The sequence below is a fragment of the Macaca fascicularis genome, chromosome 18, assembly GCF_037993035.2.
Source record: "Macaca fascicularis isolate 582-1 chromosome 18, T2T-MFA8v1.1".
NCBI classification, from domain to species: Eukaryota; Metazoa; Chordata; class Mammalia; order Primates; family Cercopithecidae; genus Macaca; species Macaca fascicularis.
Genome location: NC_088392.1, coordinates 11,230,001 through 11,244,398, shown reverse-complemented (window position 1 = coordinate 11,244,398; position 14,398 = coordinate 11,230,001). Strand labels below are relative to the sequence as shown.

Below are 14,398 nucleotides of genomic sequence, written 5' to 3'. Positions count from 1 at the left end.
TCCATTTTTTTTTTAATGGAGGAAGAACATTGCGTTGTGTATCTATGTACCACATTTTTTTTTTCATTCATCTATTGATGAATACTTAGGTTAATACCATATCTTGGTTATTGTGAATACTGCTGCAATAAACATGGCAGTTATGTATCTTTTTGATATACTGATTTCCTTTCTTTTGTATATATACCCAGAGATGGGATTCCTGGATCATGTGGTAGTTCTGTTTTCAAATTTTGAGGAACCTCCATACTGTATTTTAGATGGAAATAATTTTTATTTCTGTCAACAGTGTGCAAACATTCTCTTTCCTGTGCATCCTCGCCAGCATTTATTATTTCCTGTCTTCTTAATAGTAGCCATTCTAACTGGGGTGACATAATATCTCATTGTGGTTTCTATTTGCGTTTCCCAAATGATTAGTGATGTTGAACATTTTTTTCATATACCTGTTGACTAATTGGCTTCTTTTGAGAAATGTCTATTTAGAACTTTTGCCCATTTTAAATCAGATTGTTTGTTTATATTGCTATTGAGTTGTTTGGGTTATTTATATATCCCACTTGTTAATCCCTTGTCACTTGAATAGTTTCACATATATTTTTTCCTATTTTGTAGGTTTCTCTTCATTTGGCTGATGTTTCCTTTGCTGTGCAGACGTTTTTAAATTTGATGTGATCCCATTTGCCCATTTTTGCTTTGGTTGTCTGCTTTTGAGTCCTTACTCAAGAAATCTTTGCTCAAACCAGTGTCCCTGGAGCATTTCCCTAATGTTTTCTTCTAGTAGTTTCATAATTTTAGGTCTTATTTAAGTTATTAATCCATTTTGATTTATGTATATACTGAAAGACGGGGTCCAGTTTCATTCTTCTGCATATGGTCTAGATAGTGTTTGGTGTTTGTTTTGGACTTTTGGGATTATTTCACTTCATTTTAAGTCAAATGCAAATGGATGATCTTTTATTATAATATCTGATAAATTTTATATTTTCATCTAAGCCTGATGAATGATAACAGCTTTTCTCAGTAAATTCTGAGAAATATGTAAAGTATAATTTTTATTTAAATATTAAACAGCTTTCCTTTGTAGAGATAGGGCCTTGCTCTGTTATCCAGGCTGAGGTGCAGTAAGTGTGATCATGGTTCACTATAACCTTGAATTCCTGGGCTCAGGTGATCTTCCTGACTCAGTCTCCCCAGTAGCTGGGACTACAGGCTTGTGCCACTTTGCCCAGCTAATTTCTTTTTTTGTGCGTGTGGAGATAGGGTCTTGCTATGTTGCCCATGTTGGTCTTGAACTCCCAGCCTTAAGCAATCCTCCTGCCTCAGCCTCCCAAAGTTCTGGGATTACAAGTATAAGCCATTATGCCTAGCCCGAGAGCTTTAAAATAAACATACAGGGAATATTTATTTAATGCCAGTCAAGAAATGGCTGCTTCTTAAATTTCATATGAGAGTAATAGTAAACTAAGAAATAATAGTGAGGAAAAAACTTTTTTTGCCTAAGTACGTATATTTCAATTATTAGCTAGGACTTTTTCATTTTATGGTCCTCTCTTTTGAATTGGGGAAAATATAAATGTTAATCATTTGGCAGTTGCAGTTTAGTGTTCTCTGTAAAATGAGGTTTATATAAGCTACATTTGCTCATAGAATACCTTAATTACTAGGACCCAAGTGGTTTTGAACACTCCATTGACTTTAAAAACAAACAGCAGTGCAAAACTTCTGTGTCTTTGATGTTGAGCTCTAGAGCCATCTTGACTAAATTTTAGAAGGCTTCATTACTTAGAAGATAAAGTTCAATGCCTTTTCAATGAAATTCTATTTAGTAACTGCAGTAAAAGAGAGATCACTGAACCGCATACCCATCCGAAGTGTGCACATAGCTATCTTGATACTCATGGTTTCAACTAGTCACAACTCCCTTTTAAATGACAATAAAAGTGTGCAGAATACAAAATAAATAAAGTCCCAAGGAAAGCATCCAATAAGTTTAAGTCATTATGCTTTCTGCTGACAGCTTAATATCAGTATCTGACTAGAGTGTAAAGGGGAAACAGTAAAATTACTTTTCAAAAGAAAAGTAATAGCACCTAAATAGCACCTAAAGAAATAGCACCTAACACATTTGGATATTCATGATTTACCCAGGACTCGGGCACAAAGGTGAAATAAATCATTGTTTTGCTCTGCAGTTACAATCTGTAATGTATCTGATTGGTTTTTCTTCAATTACAAATATTAAGGATGTGTTAGTATGTGTTTAATATGTGTTAATTGAGGATATGCTAATAGGAAATACACCAAGGATGAAGAAGTAAAAAGATGGCATTAATACCAACCCCAGCATTTACTATAGACAGGAGGATACAATGATATATAAGACCCTTTACCAGACTAGTCCAGCCTGGCACAAAAGAGGACAGTCAATAAATGTTTGTTAAATTGTTAAATAAGTTTACATTCAGAACTGCTCCATTATGGTTTTCTTTGATATGTACAAGAATATTGGCACCGCCTTCATAGAGGCACTTTGTAATATCCACCTTTGTAATTAGCTTCAACAATATCAATTGATTGCAATGTAAAGCCAGTAATTGGAAATATGCCAGTCAGAATATATTTTATATCTTACCTAAGAGGTGTTGTTCCATGTTTAATTTTTACAAACTACATTTTATAACTTCAACTATATTTATTTTTTGACAATTTTTTGTGACCATACTAAAATTTAGCTCTTTTTAACCATAAAACATACAGAAAACACAGCAAAGTACATTGTTGTTTTGGAGAGAAGAGATTTTGTTTTAAAGGCCATCTAAATAAAAAAAAATTAGTCTTGCATTGTCTTTAGATGTATTTGTTATATTGTGATTTTTTCAGTTACTATTTTGACTATTCTTTATGTATATATTTATCTTTAATATTTAATAGGAAATTTCAAATAGTATATACAATAAAATTGTGCAGCAACTTTTACAGCAAGTGAAATGTTCTATTAGGAATCATCCCAACAGCATGAATTCTTGAATTCTTTTTAAAGAATTTTTAAGAATTTTTCATGAATTTTTCAAACGCAGTTCACCTTTAACACAGCTATGCTGTTCAGTGGGCAGGTCAGATATAATTTTCCTTTTTATACAGGAAGACCATGAAGTTAAGGTAGCTGAGATAACACACTGAATCAGAAGGCTCAGATCTGTGACACTGATTTCTAGCGCCTTCTCAGAACACCTGTTTCAACCACTGCACACAATTTCATGACAGTGTATTCCACCCTTACCCCAGGAGGTTGGCATATCTCTGAGGACACTGATTGGTGTGCCACCCTAGGTTAGCACATGATATGCTTTTTCTGTATAATCTACAGTAATTCTAAGGCTCCTATTTTATATAGTTTTTCCCCAATTTAGTTGAAACCATTGACTGTATCTGTTTCAATTCACAGTGCCTGATGAGTGCCTCAACTCATCTCAAAGGTAATGTCACTAATGATTCCTCAGATCTCTTTATCACTTTCCTGGTTATGTGTGCAGTCTACCATCTTTGAAACCCTAAGATGCGTGCATCACTTTAAATATACTCAAAGATTAAGACAGGTTCTCAATTGTACTTATTTTAAAACCGGAAAACCCTTTACAAAAACATTCTCTATGCAGCAGTATGAGTCTGAAATGGCTTTTCTTCCTTTTCATTGATGTTGGTTTTTATAATGTGATTTTATGACTTAGCTGGAGCTTATCAAAGACTACATTGTTTTTGTCTCTGAAACAACTCTCCACAGAATTCTACTTCAGGAAAACTCAGTACTTCAGATTATTAACGTTATTTAAGCTCCAGCTCAAGAGTACCAGTTTCTGAATATCACCAGAATGTAGTGCAGACAAAGAACTTTGGAAATAGAGACATTTGGTTGAGGCCATTGACTTTCCATCTCCATACCTCATCTGTGAAATGGGCGTGAAGTGTCAAATGGCCAACTCCCATAGGGTTATTGAAAGATGTAAATGAGATAAAATTTGCAAAATGCCAGGTGCGTGGTAAGCCCCATACCATGTCACCTATTGACATTGGTATTTCTAAACAAGAAATACGGATTTGACTTGCCGTAATGAAGGAGTATCTTTACATTTAATTTCACCTCTTTGGGGATGACTTCTTTTTTGCCACAGGGAAAACAATTTTATATCTGATACCGTCAAAGTAGAAAGGTGTAATGTTTTAACTTGATTACATGTGGTTTTAAACATATTCATTGGACAAAATTGTGTGCATGGATTGATGTGTGGGAAAGACACAGAAACTGGTGTGGGGTCACCAGGCTGATGATGTCTTGACCACACTCTGCGTTGAGGCATCCCAGCTTCCTCACCTGGAGTACTGGGCTTCCTCACCGTCACCTGACTAGTTCTTCCCTGTCATTAAAACAAAGCAAAGCAAAACAAAAACAACTTTCAGTTTCCCTTCAGTTTGTATCACCCACCAGAAGTTCAGCTAGAATCACCTAGAAAGCCCTCAATTTCTGAACCTTCCATCATGTGTACCCTAACAGTTTCCAGCCTTCCTCTGCTTCTAATGCCTGACGGTCCCATCTGTCTGGAGGGCCAGGAATCCACACAGGTGGGTTTCCTGCTAACTGGCCCACTGGACCTCCTTCCCTGGATTCTCCTCCTCCTCATGCCCTCTCTCCACCCACCACTATAAGAGTTCTGCTTTTAAAAAAACGTATCCTCTTTCCCAGAGAATTCCTCAAGTCCTGAGCCCTACAGTTTCATTAGTGCTTCTCAAAAGACTTCTCTGAAATAAACCTTTTATACTTTAATCTCACTTTCGGTGTCCAGATTGGCATACTCAAATTTTTGTAAAATATTTTCTGCTTCCTACTCATATTTTACTCCAGGCCAATGAGTCTAAATAGAATATATTCTGTTCCCTCCTGAACCAGCTACTTTGTCACGTAGAAACACATATTAAGTAGACATTTCTATTAACGCTGCCACTCTTTTCAAAGTTATTCAATATTAGACCTCAAAGGCAAACCTGTCTTGTCTTTATCTCAATGAGAACATCCAACTGGATGCTGTATCTTATTGGTGCTTCCTCAGAATGTCTCTGCCTTCTGTGGTCTCTTTCCAGTTGATAAATTCTCTTTGTCTAACTTAAGGCACAAGTGTTGGTGTGACTGACTAATGGCTCTTTTTACTGCTCACTCAATTATCCTTGTACTCCTGTTCGATTAATTTTTCAAAATTTCTGTTTGAAACAATTATTCCTCTTAAAATTTCCCATGCTTTTTCATTACCTAGACTAATAATTTAAACTTAAATTTGCAATTCGGAACTCTTTGCAACATCTACCGTTGTTGCATTTAGATTTTTTAAATATAGTATTTCAAGCATGATGGAAATTGCAGAGAATCATATTACAAACCTCCAAGCACACACTACTATATTTTAGAAAGTTATTTTTTTCCTTTAAATTTTTTAACATAGAAAAATGTGGCCAGGCGCAGTGGCTCACGGATGTAATCCCAGCACTTTGGGAGACTGAAGTGGGAAGATCACTTGAGCCCAGGAGTTCGAGACCAACTTGGATACATGGTGAAACCCCATCTCTACTAAGAATACAAAAATTAGCCAGGCATGGTGGTGAACACCTGTAGCCCAGCCAGCTCGGGAGACTGTGGTGCGAGGATCACTTGAGTCTGGGAGATCTAAGCTGTAGTTAGCTGAGATCGTGCCACTGCACTCCAGCGTGGAAAACAGACTGAGACCCTGTCTCAACAAACAAACCAACAAACAACAACAACAACAAAAATATTGGGAGTTGAAGACCCATTTGAACCTTTTACTATCTTGCCATTTTCACACTGAAGAGTTGCCTTCGGTATTTATCTGTGTTACTGCCTAAGACTAGTCTGTGCACTTCAACCATTGTATTGTCCTCTGCTGCGTACGTTAATCCCTCTTCCTCTATTCATGGACATGGACAGGTATTGCTGATTTTGCTACTACAAACCGTGCTTCAACAAACACATACATAATTATCCTTGATTGCATATATACATGTTTCTCCAGGGTATGTGGATAGAAGTACAAATACTGGTTTTTAAGACGTGTTGTTCACTTTACTAGATGTTTTCAGATTGCTCATAATTGTTTTCGTTTATAAGCCTAGAACTAATGAAATGAAAACTTCTTTTATCCTCAGCAACAACTGCTATTGCGAGATTTTTTCAGTTTTGATATATTTCAAACATCCAAAGCGCATAAAGTTTTCTTAAAACCTAATTTGCTATATGTGTTTCAGATTTTTAAAAAGAAATAAAATGAGTATAATTGAAGCCTGTTGTATATCCCAATACAGTTATTTCAGAAGTAAACTCGTGTTTATAATTCTATGTACAGTTTTTCTACATTTATTAGATTTTCGTATTTCTTTAAATAATATTTGCTATTGCATTACGTAGCTTCAACTTTATGTAATTGGAATCGTACAGAATGTGATTTCCTGTTTTTGCTCAAGATTATGTTTTTGAAATGTAATAGTTTTGAGATATAGAGTTGCAGTTCATTCATTTTTACTTCTGTATACTATTGCTTTGGATAAATACCTACAATTTGTATTTCACTGCAAATGTGCAGGAGTTTGGTTAGGTTATATGCTTAGAGGTGGATTTGCTGGACATAGGTTGGCCACAGACTTACCATCTCCTGCAAGTTTGCCAGATGGTGTATCCAAATGCAGCCAAGTACATTCCAGAACCTTTTGTTCTACCTTCTCAGCAACCCGTGACAGTGTGAGACTTTTGCCCCTTGGATAAATGAGTGGGTAAAACTTGCATTTCTCTGCCCTTTGAACATATTTTCATGTGTTTATTGACCAATTGATTTTCTTAATTATTGAATTATTTCTTCACGTCTATTGATTAGTTTTCTATGCGACATCTTTTCTTAATGGTGTACAATAATGCTGTCTATATTTTAAATATTAGTTATTTACAGTTATACACAATACAGCTGTCTTATGTTATCGCTTGCCTTTAAACTTGCTTATAATCTTCTATGTCTTACTAACATTTTACATTTTAATACAATCAGATTTATTTCTTTGTGACTTGTAATTGTCTTACTCAAGAAGGCTCCCTCTACAACAACAAAAAGCTACTATCTTCTAGTCTAATGATAGAATATTCTGTTCTAATTAATCCACACGTAGATCTTTAATCAATGTCCAATTAATCCTTATTTAGGGTTTGAGTTTGGGATTTATTTGTTCCCATGTAGGTAGTCTGTTTTTCTCCTCCATTTATTAAAATTCTTGTGCATGAGCTTGTTAAACGTGCACAACTTTTCATGTTTTCATATATGTATTTTCAATATTGTGCTGGATTTACTCAGGCATATAGAGCAACATGAGCAGGACAAAGGCGTAGGGGTCACAGGATACTTGCCGTCATGCTTCAGTGCTGCTTGCGTGTAAACTGTGCCAGATTAGGGCACATTAGTTAGGTCAGAGTAACACACTAATATTTGTACATGCACAGTGTAGATTATTGTGAGCAGGACTGGAAGCAGGAGTACTATACAGAAGCCAGGCCAAAAAGTGCAAGGAAGGGTCAGCATGAGCAGCAAAAATAGAGAATTGTGTGTTGTAGTCAGAGTTGAGCCTTATGTGCATTGTATCATTATGTAAATATGTATCTATAATTTGCCCACTTCCATTTTTTTATATTTATGTTTATATAATAATTTTTTTCTTCTCCCACTATCGCAGCTCGTCACAGTGCTACCTGCCACTTAAGAGCATTTAAAAAGCTGTCTCGTTTACAAGCTTTTTCTAGATGTCCTAAACACCATGTGGTTTCTGCTTCTCCCCCTTTTAATTATTTATGGTGCTTTGCTTGACTCTTAATATACCCTTTTTCCCTGCTTTTCATTATATTTACATGTTCATGAAATTAATTTGTTCTCAATTATCCCACAATGATATATTTACTTTTTTAAGATCTCACTAAAATATATTAATTGAAAATTTGAATGTCTTATAAAATATTTTGTTATTCGTTGCATCATTATTAAAGCGATCATTTTTTAATTTTTAGAAAATAATTTAAAATAAAAATACAAGGTTAAAGCAATCTTTAATCAGATATTTGCAATTTTAAATCAGAGTATTCTGATTTAAAATGTTGAGAAAATGTTGCATTCAAATTAATCATATAAACTGGTAAACATTATATTTTATCTCCTGATTACCTATATTCCTTGACTTTATTTCACTCTCTGTATACTGAGTTGAAATATTTCTCTAAATATTAAGGAGTGGGCAAGACCGTCTTAAAGATGATTTTAACACTAGCATAATAGAGCTAGATATATGTATTTATATTATTTTTATTTCTGGAGAAATTTTTCACTGCCCTAAAATCACAAAGATATTCTCTTACATTTTATTCTAATTGTTTTACATTTTAATTTTTACACGTAAGCAATCCATTCACCTGGATTGTTATTGATTGGTGAGAGATTATGATCAGGTTAATTTTTTTCATATGTTTAGCTAATTTTCTCATCACAATTTGTTAAATAATCTATCCTTTTCCTTCATGTTCAATGCTACTTCTTCATATACCATATTTCTGTATATGTGTAGGTAATACATGGGCTCCCTTATTCTGCCCGACTTGTTCATTTATGTATAATGGACATTGCTATTCCTCCCCATATCCAAACACATTTTCCTTCCTCTCCAAAGCTGTCCAGGATCTTCCTAATCCTTTACCTTGTCATTTGCATTTTAGAATTTGTTAACTTGCATCAAATACTTTGCTAATATTTGAATAAAAAATTCTTTGACTTTTAAAATTAGAAACGTAATTATAAACGCATTTCAGGCATTACATGGTTCAACTTAATTTACCAGTGCTGAAATGGGATCTCAAAAGGGTAAACTCAGATCACCTATGAAAGTCATTTTGGGTTTAATTTTCTAGGGGAAGATATAAATGACTAAACTTTGGGACATATTACTAAACACTGTAGATCATGAGTATGCCATTAAAAAATAATAAATTGAGAAACACAAGAAAATCTCTAAAATTAGATAATCAATACAGTGAAGTGATTTTAAAAGTGTCAAAAATGATTGTTTTAACAAACATTCATACCCATTTTTTCACTTTGTAGAATATGATATGTGTCACATTTTGACTATTTTCTCCACCTAGTCATTCTTGATCCCTACTAGTCTGATATTACCCTACCTTTTTTTCAGTTGTTTACTTTTTTGTACTCTACTTATTTCTTTTTAACTTTTTTTTTTTTTTTTAATAAATAAGAGCTTTTATTTGATTATCACATACTTGAGATTTTCAGAAAAAACAATTCTTCCAAATATTTTGTGACAGGCTTCTAGTTCTAGTTTTCTTTTGGATTTCTGGAATTTTCCTCACTTTCTTATTTCTTTCTAGTGGCTTGTTTGGTTTAGGTGTTTATTCTGTAGCTTAAGCTCATGTCACACTTCTCTAGCCAGGGTTTGCTGAACTTTGAGACTTCTGAATTCTTGTAGCTTTTTGATTTATTCCACTTTGTAATCTTTTCTTTTAAACACAGTCAGCAGCTTAATCCTCATGTTCTATGCGTATAGCTCTTGAGTGCAGGGCTCTGGGGGGCTTGGTTTTCTCATTTGCTAGGAACATTCCACAACAAGAATATGAATATAAAAATTGCATCTGGCTTCACTCCAGGGTCGTTTTTCTCCTACAGGTGCCAGTGAGATTGTTGGGCCATGTTTTCAGGGGTACAAGTGCAGGTTTGTAACATAGGTAAACTTGCGTAATGGGGGTTTGTTGTTCAACTGATTTCCTCACCCAAGTATTAAGCCTAGTGCCCATCAGTTATTTTTCCTGATCCTCTCTCTCCTTCCATCTTGCACCTCCAAAAGGTGCTGGTGTGTGTTGTTTCCCTCTATGTGTCTATCTGTTCTTGTTATTTACCTTCAATTTTTAAGCTAAAACGTGGTATTTGGCTGTATGTTCCTGCATTAGTTTGCTAAGGATAATGGCCTCCAGCTCCATCCACATCCCTGCAAAAGACATGCTCTCTCTCTCTCTCTCTCTGGCTGCATAGCACCCCAACAAAGGTCTAATACCCAGCATCTATAAGGAACTTAAAATTACAAGGAAAAAACAAACTACACCCTAAAAAAGTGGGCAAAGGACAGGAACAGATACTTCTCAAAAGAAGACATACCTATGCCAACAATCATATGAAAAAAATCATAACATCACTGATCATTAGAGAAATGCAAATCAAAACCACAATGAAATGCCATCTGACACCAGTCAGAATGGCTACAGATGCTGGCAAGGTTGTGGAGGAAAAGGAACGCTTATACACTGTTGGTGGGAGTATAAATGACTCCAGCCATGTGGAAGACGGTGTGGTGATTCCTCAAAGACCTAAAGACAGAAATACTCTTCAACCCAGCAATCCCATTACTGGGTATATGCCAAAAGGAATATAAGTCATTCTATCTTAAAGATACATGCACACGTATGTTCATTGCAGCACTGTTCACAACAGCAAAAACATGGAATCAGCCTAAATGCCCATCAATGATAGACTGATTACAAAAAATAAAGAAAATGTGGTGCATATACACCATGGAATACCCTACTTTTTTTTTTCTTTTTTTTTTTTGAGATGGAATTTCACTCTTCTCGCCCAGGCTGGAGTACAATGGCGTGATCTTGGCTTACTGCAACCTCAGCCTCCTGGGTTCAAGCAATTCTCCTGCCTCCGCCTCCTGAGTAGCTGGGATTACAAGTACCCACCACCACACCCAGCTAATTTTTGTATTTTTAGTAAAGGTGGGGTTTTACCAGGTTGACCAGGCTGGTCTCGAACTCCTGTCCCCAGGTGATCCGCCTGCCTCAGCCTCCCAAAGTGTTGGGATTACAGACATGAGCCACCCCGCCTGGCCTGGAATACCCTACTTTTAAAGTGACTTTACTTTCTTTATAGTTCCTCATGATCTTAATTTTGTCTTCATTGTACTGTACTAATAATTAAATTATAAAATATAGAGAATATGGTTTTTATATAGAGGGAAAATAGATGATCAAATACAGGCATATAGATTATTTCTATAGTAATCTGCACTTCTTTGTTTTGTGCCCGCACAATGTGGGCTCTGTATACAAATTTGATAAATTAAAGATGTATTTAAAATCCTGCAGTTTATGTCTTCATTCATTCATTCTATGATATAGATTTAGCATTTACTTGGTGCCAGATATGATTCTAACCATTCTCAGAGATTTAAATTCTTACAATGGCCCTTTCAAGAAAGATTTCTTCTTTATTATCTGAAATTTGAGTTTCAAACAGAAATTAAATAATTAATATAAAAATAAAAATTTTGGGCCCCAATAATGTTTAATTCTTAATCCTTAAGAGGATGACTCTAGAGCTTCCTCATGAAAAATTATTGAGTTATGTAGGTCAAAGAGAGAGTGATTTAGAATATAAGCCTCTGATAGCTCCCTTGCTGGATAAAATACCAAAAATAATAATAAAATCCAAATAGCTTGACTCGGATTGTCTAACCTGTTCAAAAACAAATCAACTTTTTCCAACAATCTCTCTATTCTCCTTTTATAAACTCTAATAAATTTTTAAAAACTAAAAAGGACTTGCTGAAACAAAATACTGAAGTGTCAGTGTGGTACCATATTTTATATCAATGATGAATAATCGTCAGAATCATTGTCTTTAATTGTGGAATCATCATTCACGTTTATTAGTGTTTCCTTATAGGCACCTACAGTGATACGTAGAAAAGAAATCTGCAAAATCAAAGTGTTGCTTTAGTGCCTCTTGCTTTTCACAAATGAATGTACTCATGATGAAAGGCCTAACAATACGTGGACTTCTTCAGTCTGGAATAAGAAGAAATCTTGCCTGTTCAGAACAGCCACAGGAGAAGTAATTAATTGAGGGCTTTGGAATCAGTGTTTTATAGGAAATGATTTAATTAGTTGTTCTATCCATTTGCTTCAAAAGTTTTGTTGTAATATATGCTTAAATTTATCCCTGTGACTCTTATGATTTCCTTATGTATATAAGGAAATTATAAGAGAATTTTAGTAGCATGGACATATTCCTGTGAATTGAAGATGTGATGAAAACTTCTAATTTAAGAATCTTTAAATATTCTTTGGAGAACATGTGGCTCTGCCCTTTTTTAACTGCATACTAAAATGATTTAATTCATTAAATTTTAAGATGATCTAAAATTCCAGAATTTAAATATGATTGGTTTTTCCTTATTTACTGCACATGGATATTTTATATTTCTATCAAAAATATATTGGAAATAGTTTCTTACATTCCTGTTTGTACTTGAGATTTTATGCTTAAATATATGTTGAAAACCACAATGTATTCAATCAAAGTTATATTTATTACAAACAACATCTATATCTATGTTGATTTTGCTACAAGGAAAATATTGAGGGATATATATTATATATGTGTATATATATATCTTATTAATACAACTCAAGGTGTTCCTTTTCTTCCATACCACCTCTAATGCAGTGTCTGTAATTTGTGATGATTTTTGCATTCTCACAGTTGTAATTTCTAAGCCTAGTATAACAATTTAAACCTGTTAAAAAGAGAGAAACTGTTGTTTTCATTTAGATGCAAAGTATGAGATTCATTGCTCTTATCTCTGGAATTTTTCCAAAGATAAATTGGTCAAACTATTCATTATCATTATGAAACATTGATTATTATTGATTATGAAATGCTGATAAATTAGCCATTTTTAGCTAATGAAATTTCCTTTTTATGAAAGTGAACCATAAAAACAATCTCAGTGCATAGAGGGTTATGCAGCTGCTTCTGAAATAAATTTCTAAGTGGGCGTTTTACATCATTGATCTCCAAAACTCTTAATTATCAAAAAGCTTTTAATCTATAGAGGGACAATTATAACCATCAGATCTGCCTGTGTTGGAAGTTCTAGGATTGACTTGATTACAGAGGAGAAGAAAAAGCCATTTCCAAAAAGTCTTAAGTTGTCTACATCAACACTGTTGTCTTTTTAACATCCAATTTTAGAATAATTGTTATGCCTGTATCCTCAGTCTAAGCATTCAGAAAGGGACTATGGTTAATGACAAGGGAAGTAGGTCATTTTTGGCTTATTCAGATTTAAGGTACATTTTATTTCTTTCTGCTTTCACTTTTTTATTATTTTTTGAGAGCAAGGAACTATTCTCTTCAAAATATACAAAAGTCTTTCATCCTAAAAATGAATTGCTCATTATTAAAATAGCAATCACACAACACAGAAAAAGATAAAGAAGCTCGTTGGACTTCCCCAAAATCTCCCCCGCTTCCTCATTAGGATTAGTATCATTATTCATTCTTTGAATGAATCTACTTAGAATTTTTTCTTTCCCTAAGTGGAATACATACATAATTTTATTTTGCAAAAATAGCAGAGTATATGCAATACTTTATAGGATTTTTTTTTCCCCCACTTAAAAATAGATTACTGGCCAGGTGCAGTGGCTCATGCCTATAATTCCAGCACCACAGAAGGCTGAGGCTGGTGAATCCCCTGAGGTCAGGAGTTTGAGACCATCCTGATTAACACGGTGAAACCCCGTCTCTACTAAAAATACAAAATTAGCCGGGCGTGGTGGCGGGCGCCTGTAGTCTCAGCTATTCGGGAGGCTGAGGCAGGAGAATCACTTGAACCCAGGGGATGGAGGTTGCAGTGAGCCGAGATCGTGCCACTGCACTCCAGCCTGACGACGGAGTGAGATTCCGTCTCAAAATAAAAGAAGATTATTCATGTTTTCCAATGTCAGTTTTCCTAACTCAGTCAACATAAGCCCACCGTTGACAGCCTCTACTGTGACAAAATCAGGTTTATTACCTCAGTTTAATGAAGGAGACTGCACAGCAGAGAAACTTTAGGAGTTCTCACCAAAGTAAGGAAAAAAGATAGTTATTGCAGTGTCTGAGGAGAGATGGAGCTTAGGGGAAATGTAAATAAAACGGTACTTTCAGCAGGCACAAAGCAGGACTATTTAAAGGGATTAACATCAGTTCTGGACTGCAGTGTAAACTGAGAGTCCTTTTTCCTTGGAAACTGCTGAGTTGAGATAATTACAGAGAACTGTGTCCAGAAACCCCTTATCTGAATCTCTGCACCTGAGTTGTCAGTTGCTGTAGCTTCTCTGAGTCAAAGTAACTTAGCAACTCTAAGCAAGAGTGGGAAGTTTCATTCTTATTTACATAATTTCAAACATCAAAGTTTCTGACAGCAAACAAGGTTTCTCAGCGAGTAGAAAAACAGCACTCATTCATAAAAG

General features: G+C 34.9%; 1 protein-coding gene across 2 annotated transcripts in view; it reads left to right on the top strand.

Moving 5' to 3' along the window:
• Nucleotides 1–14,398, top strand: part of DOK6 (docking protein 6) — a 436,008-nt gene that overhangs the window by 16,119 nt on the left and 405,491 nt on the right. The window lies entirely within an intron of this gene.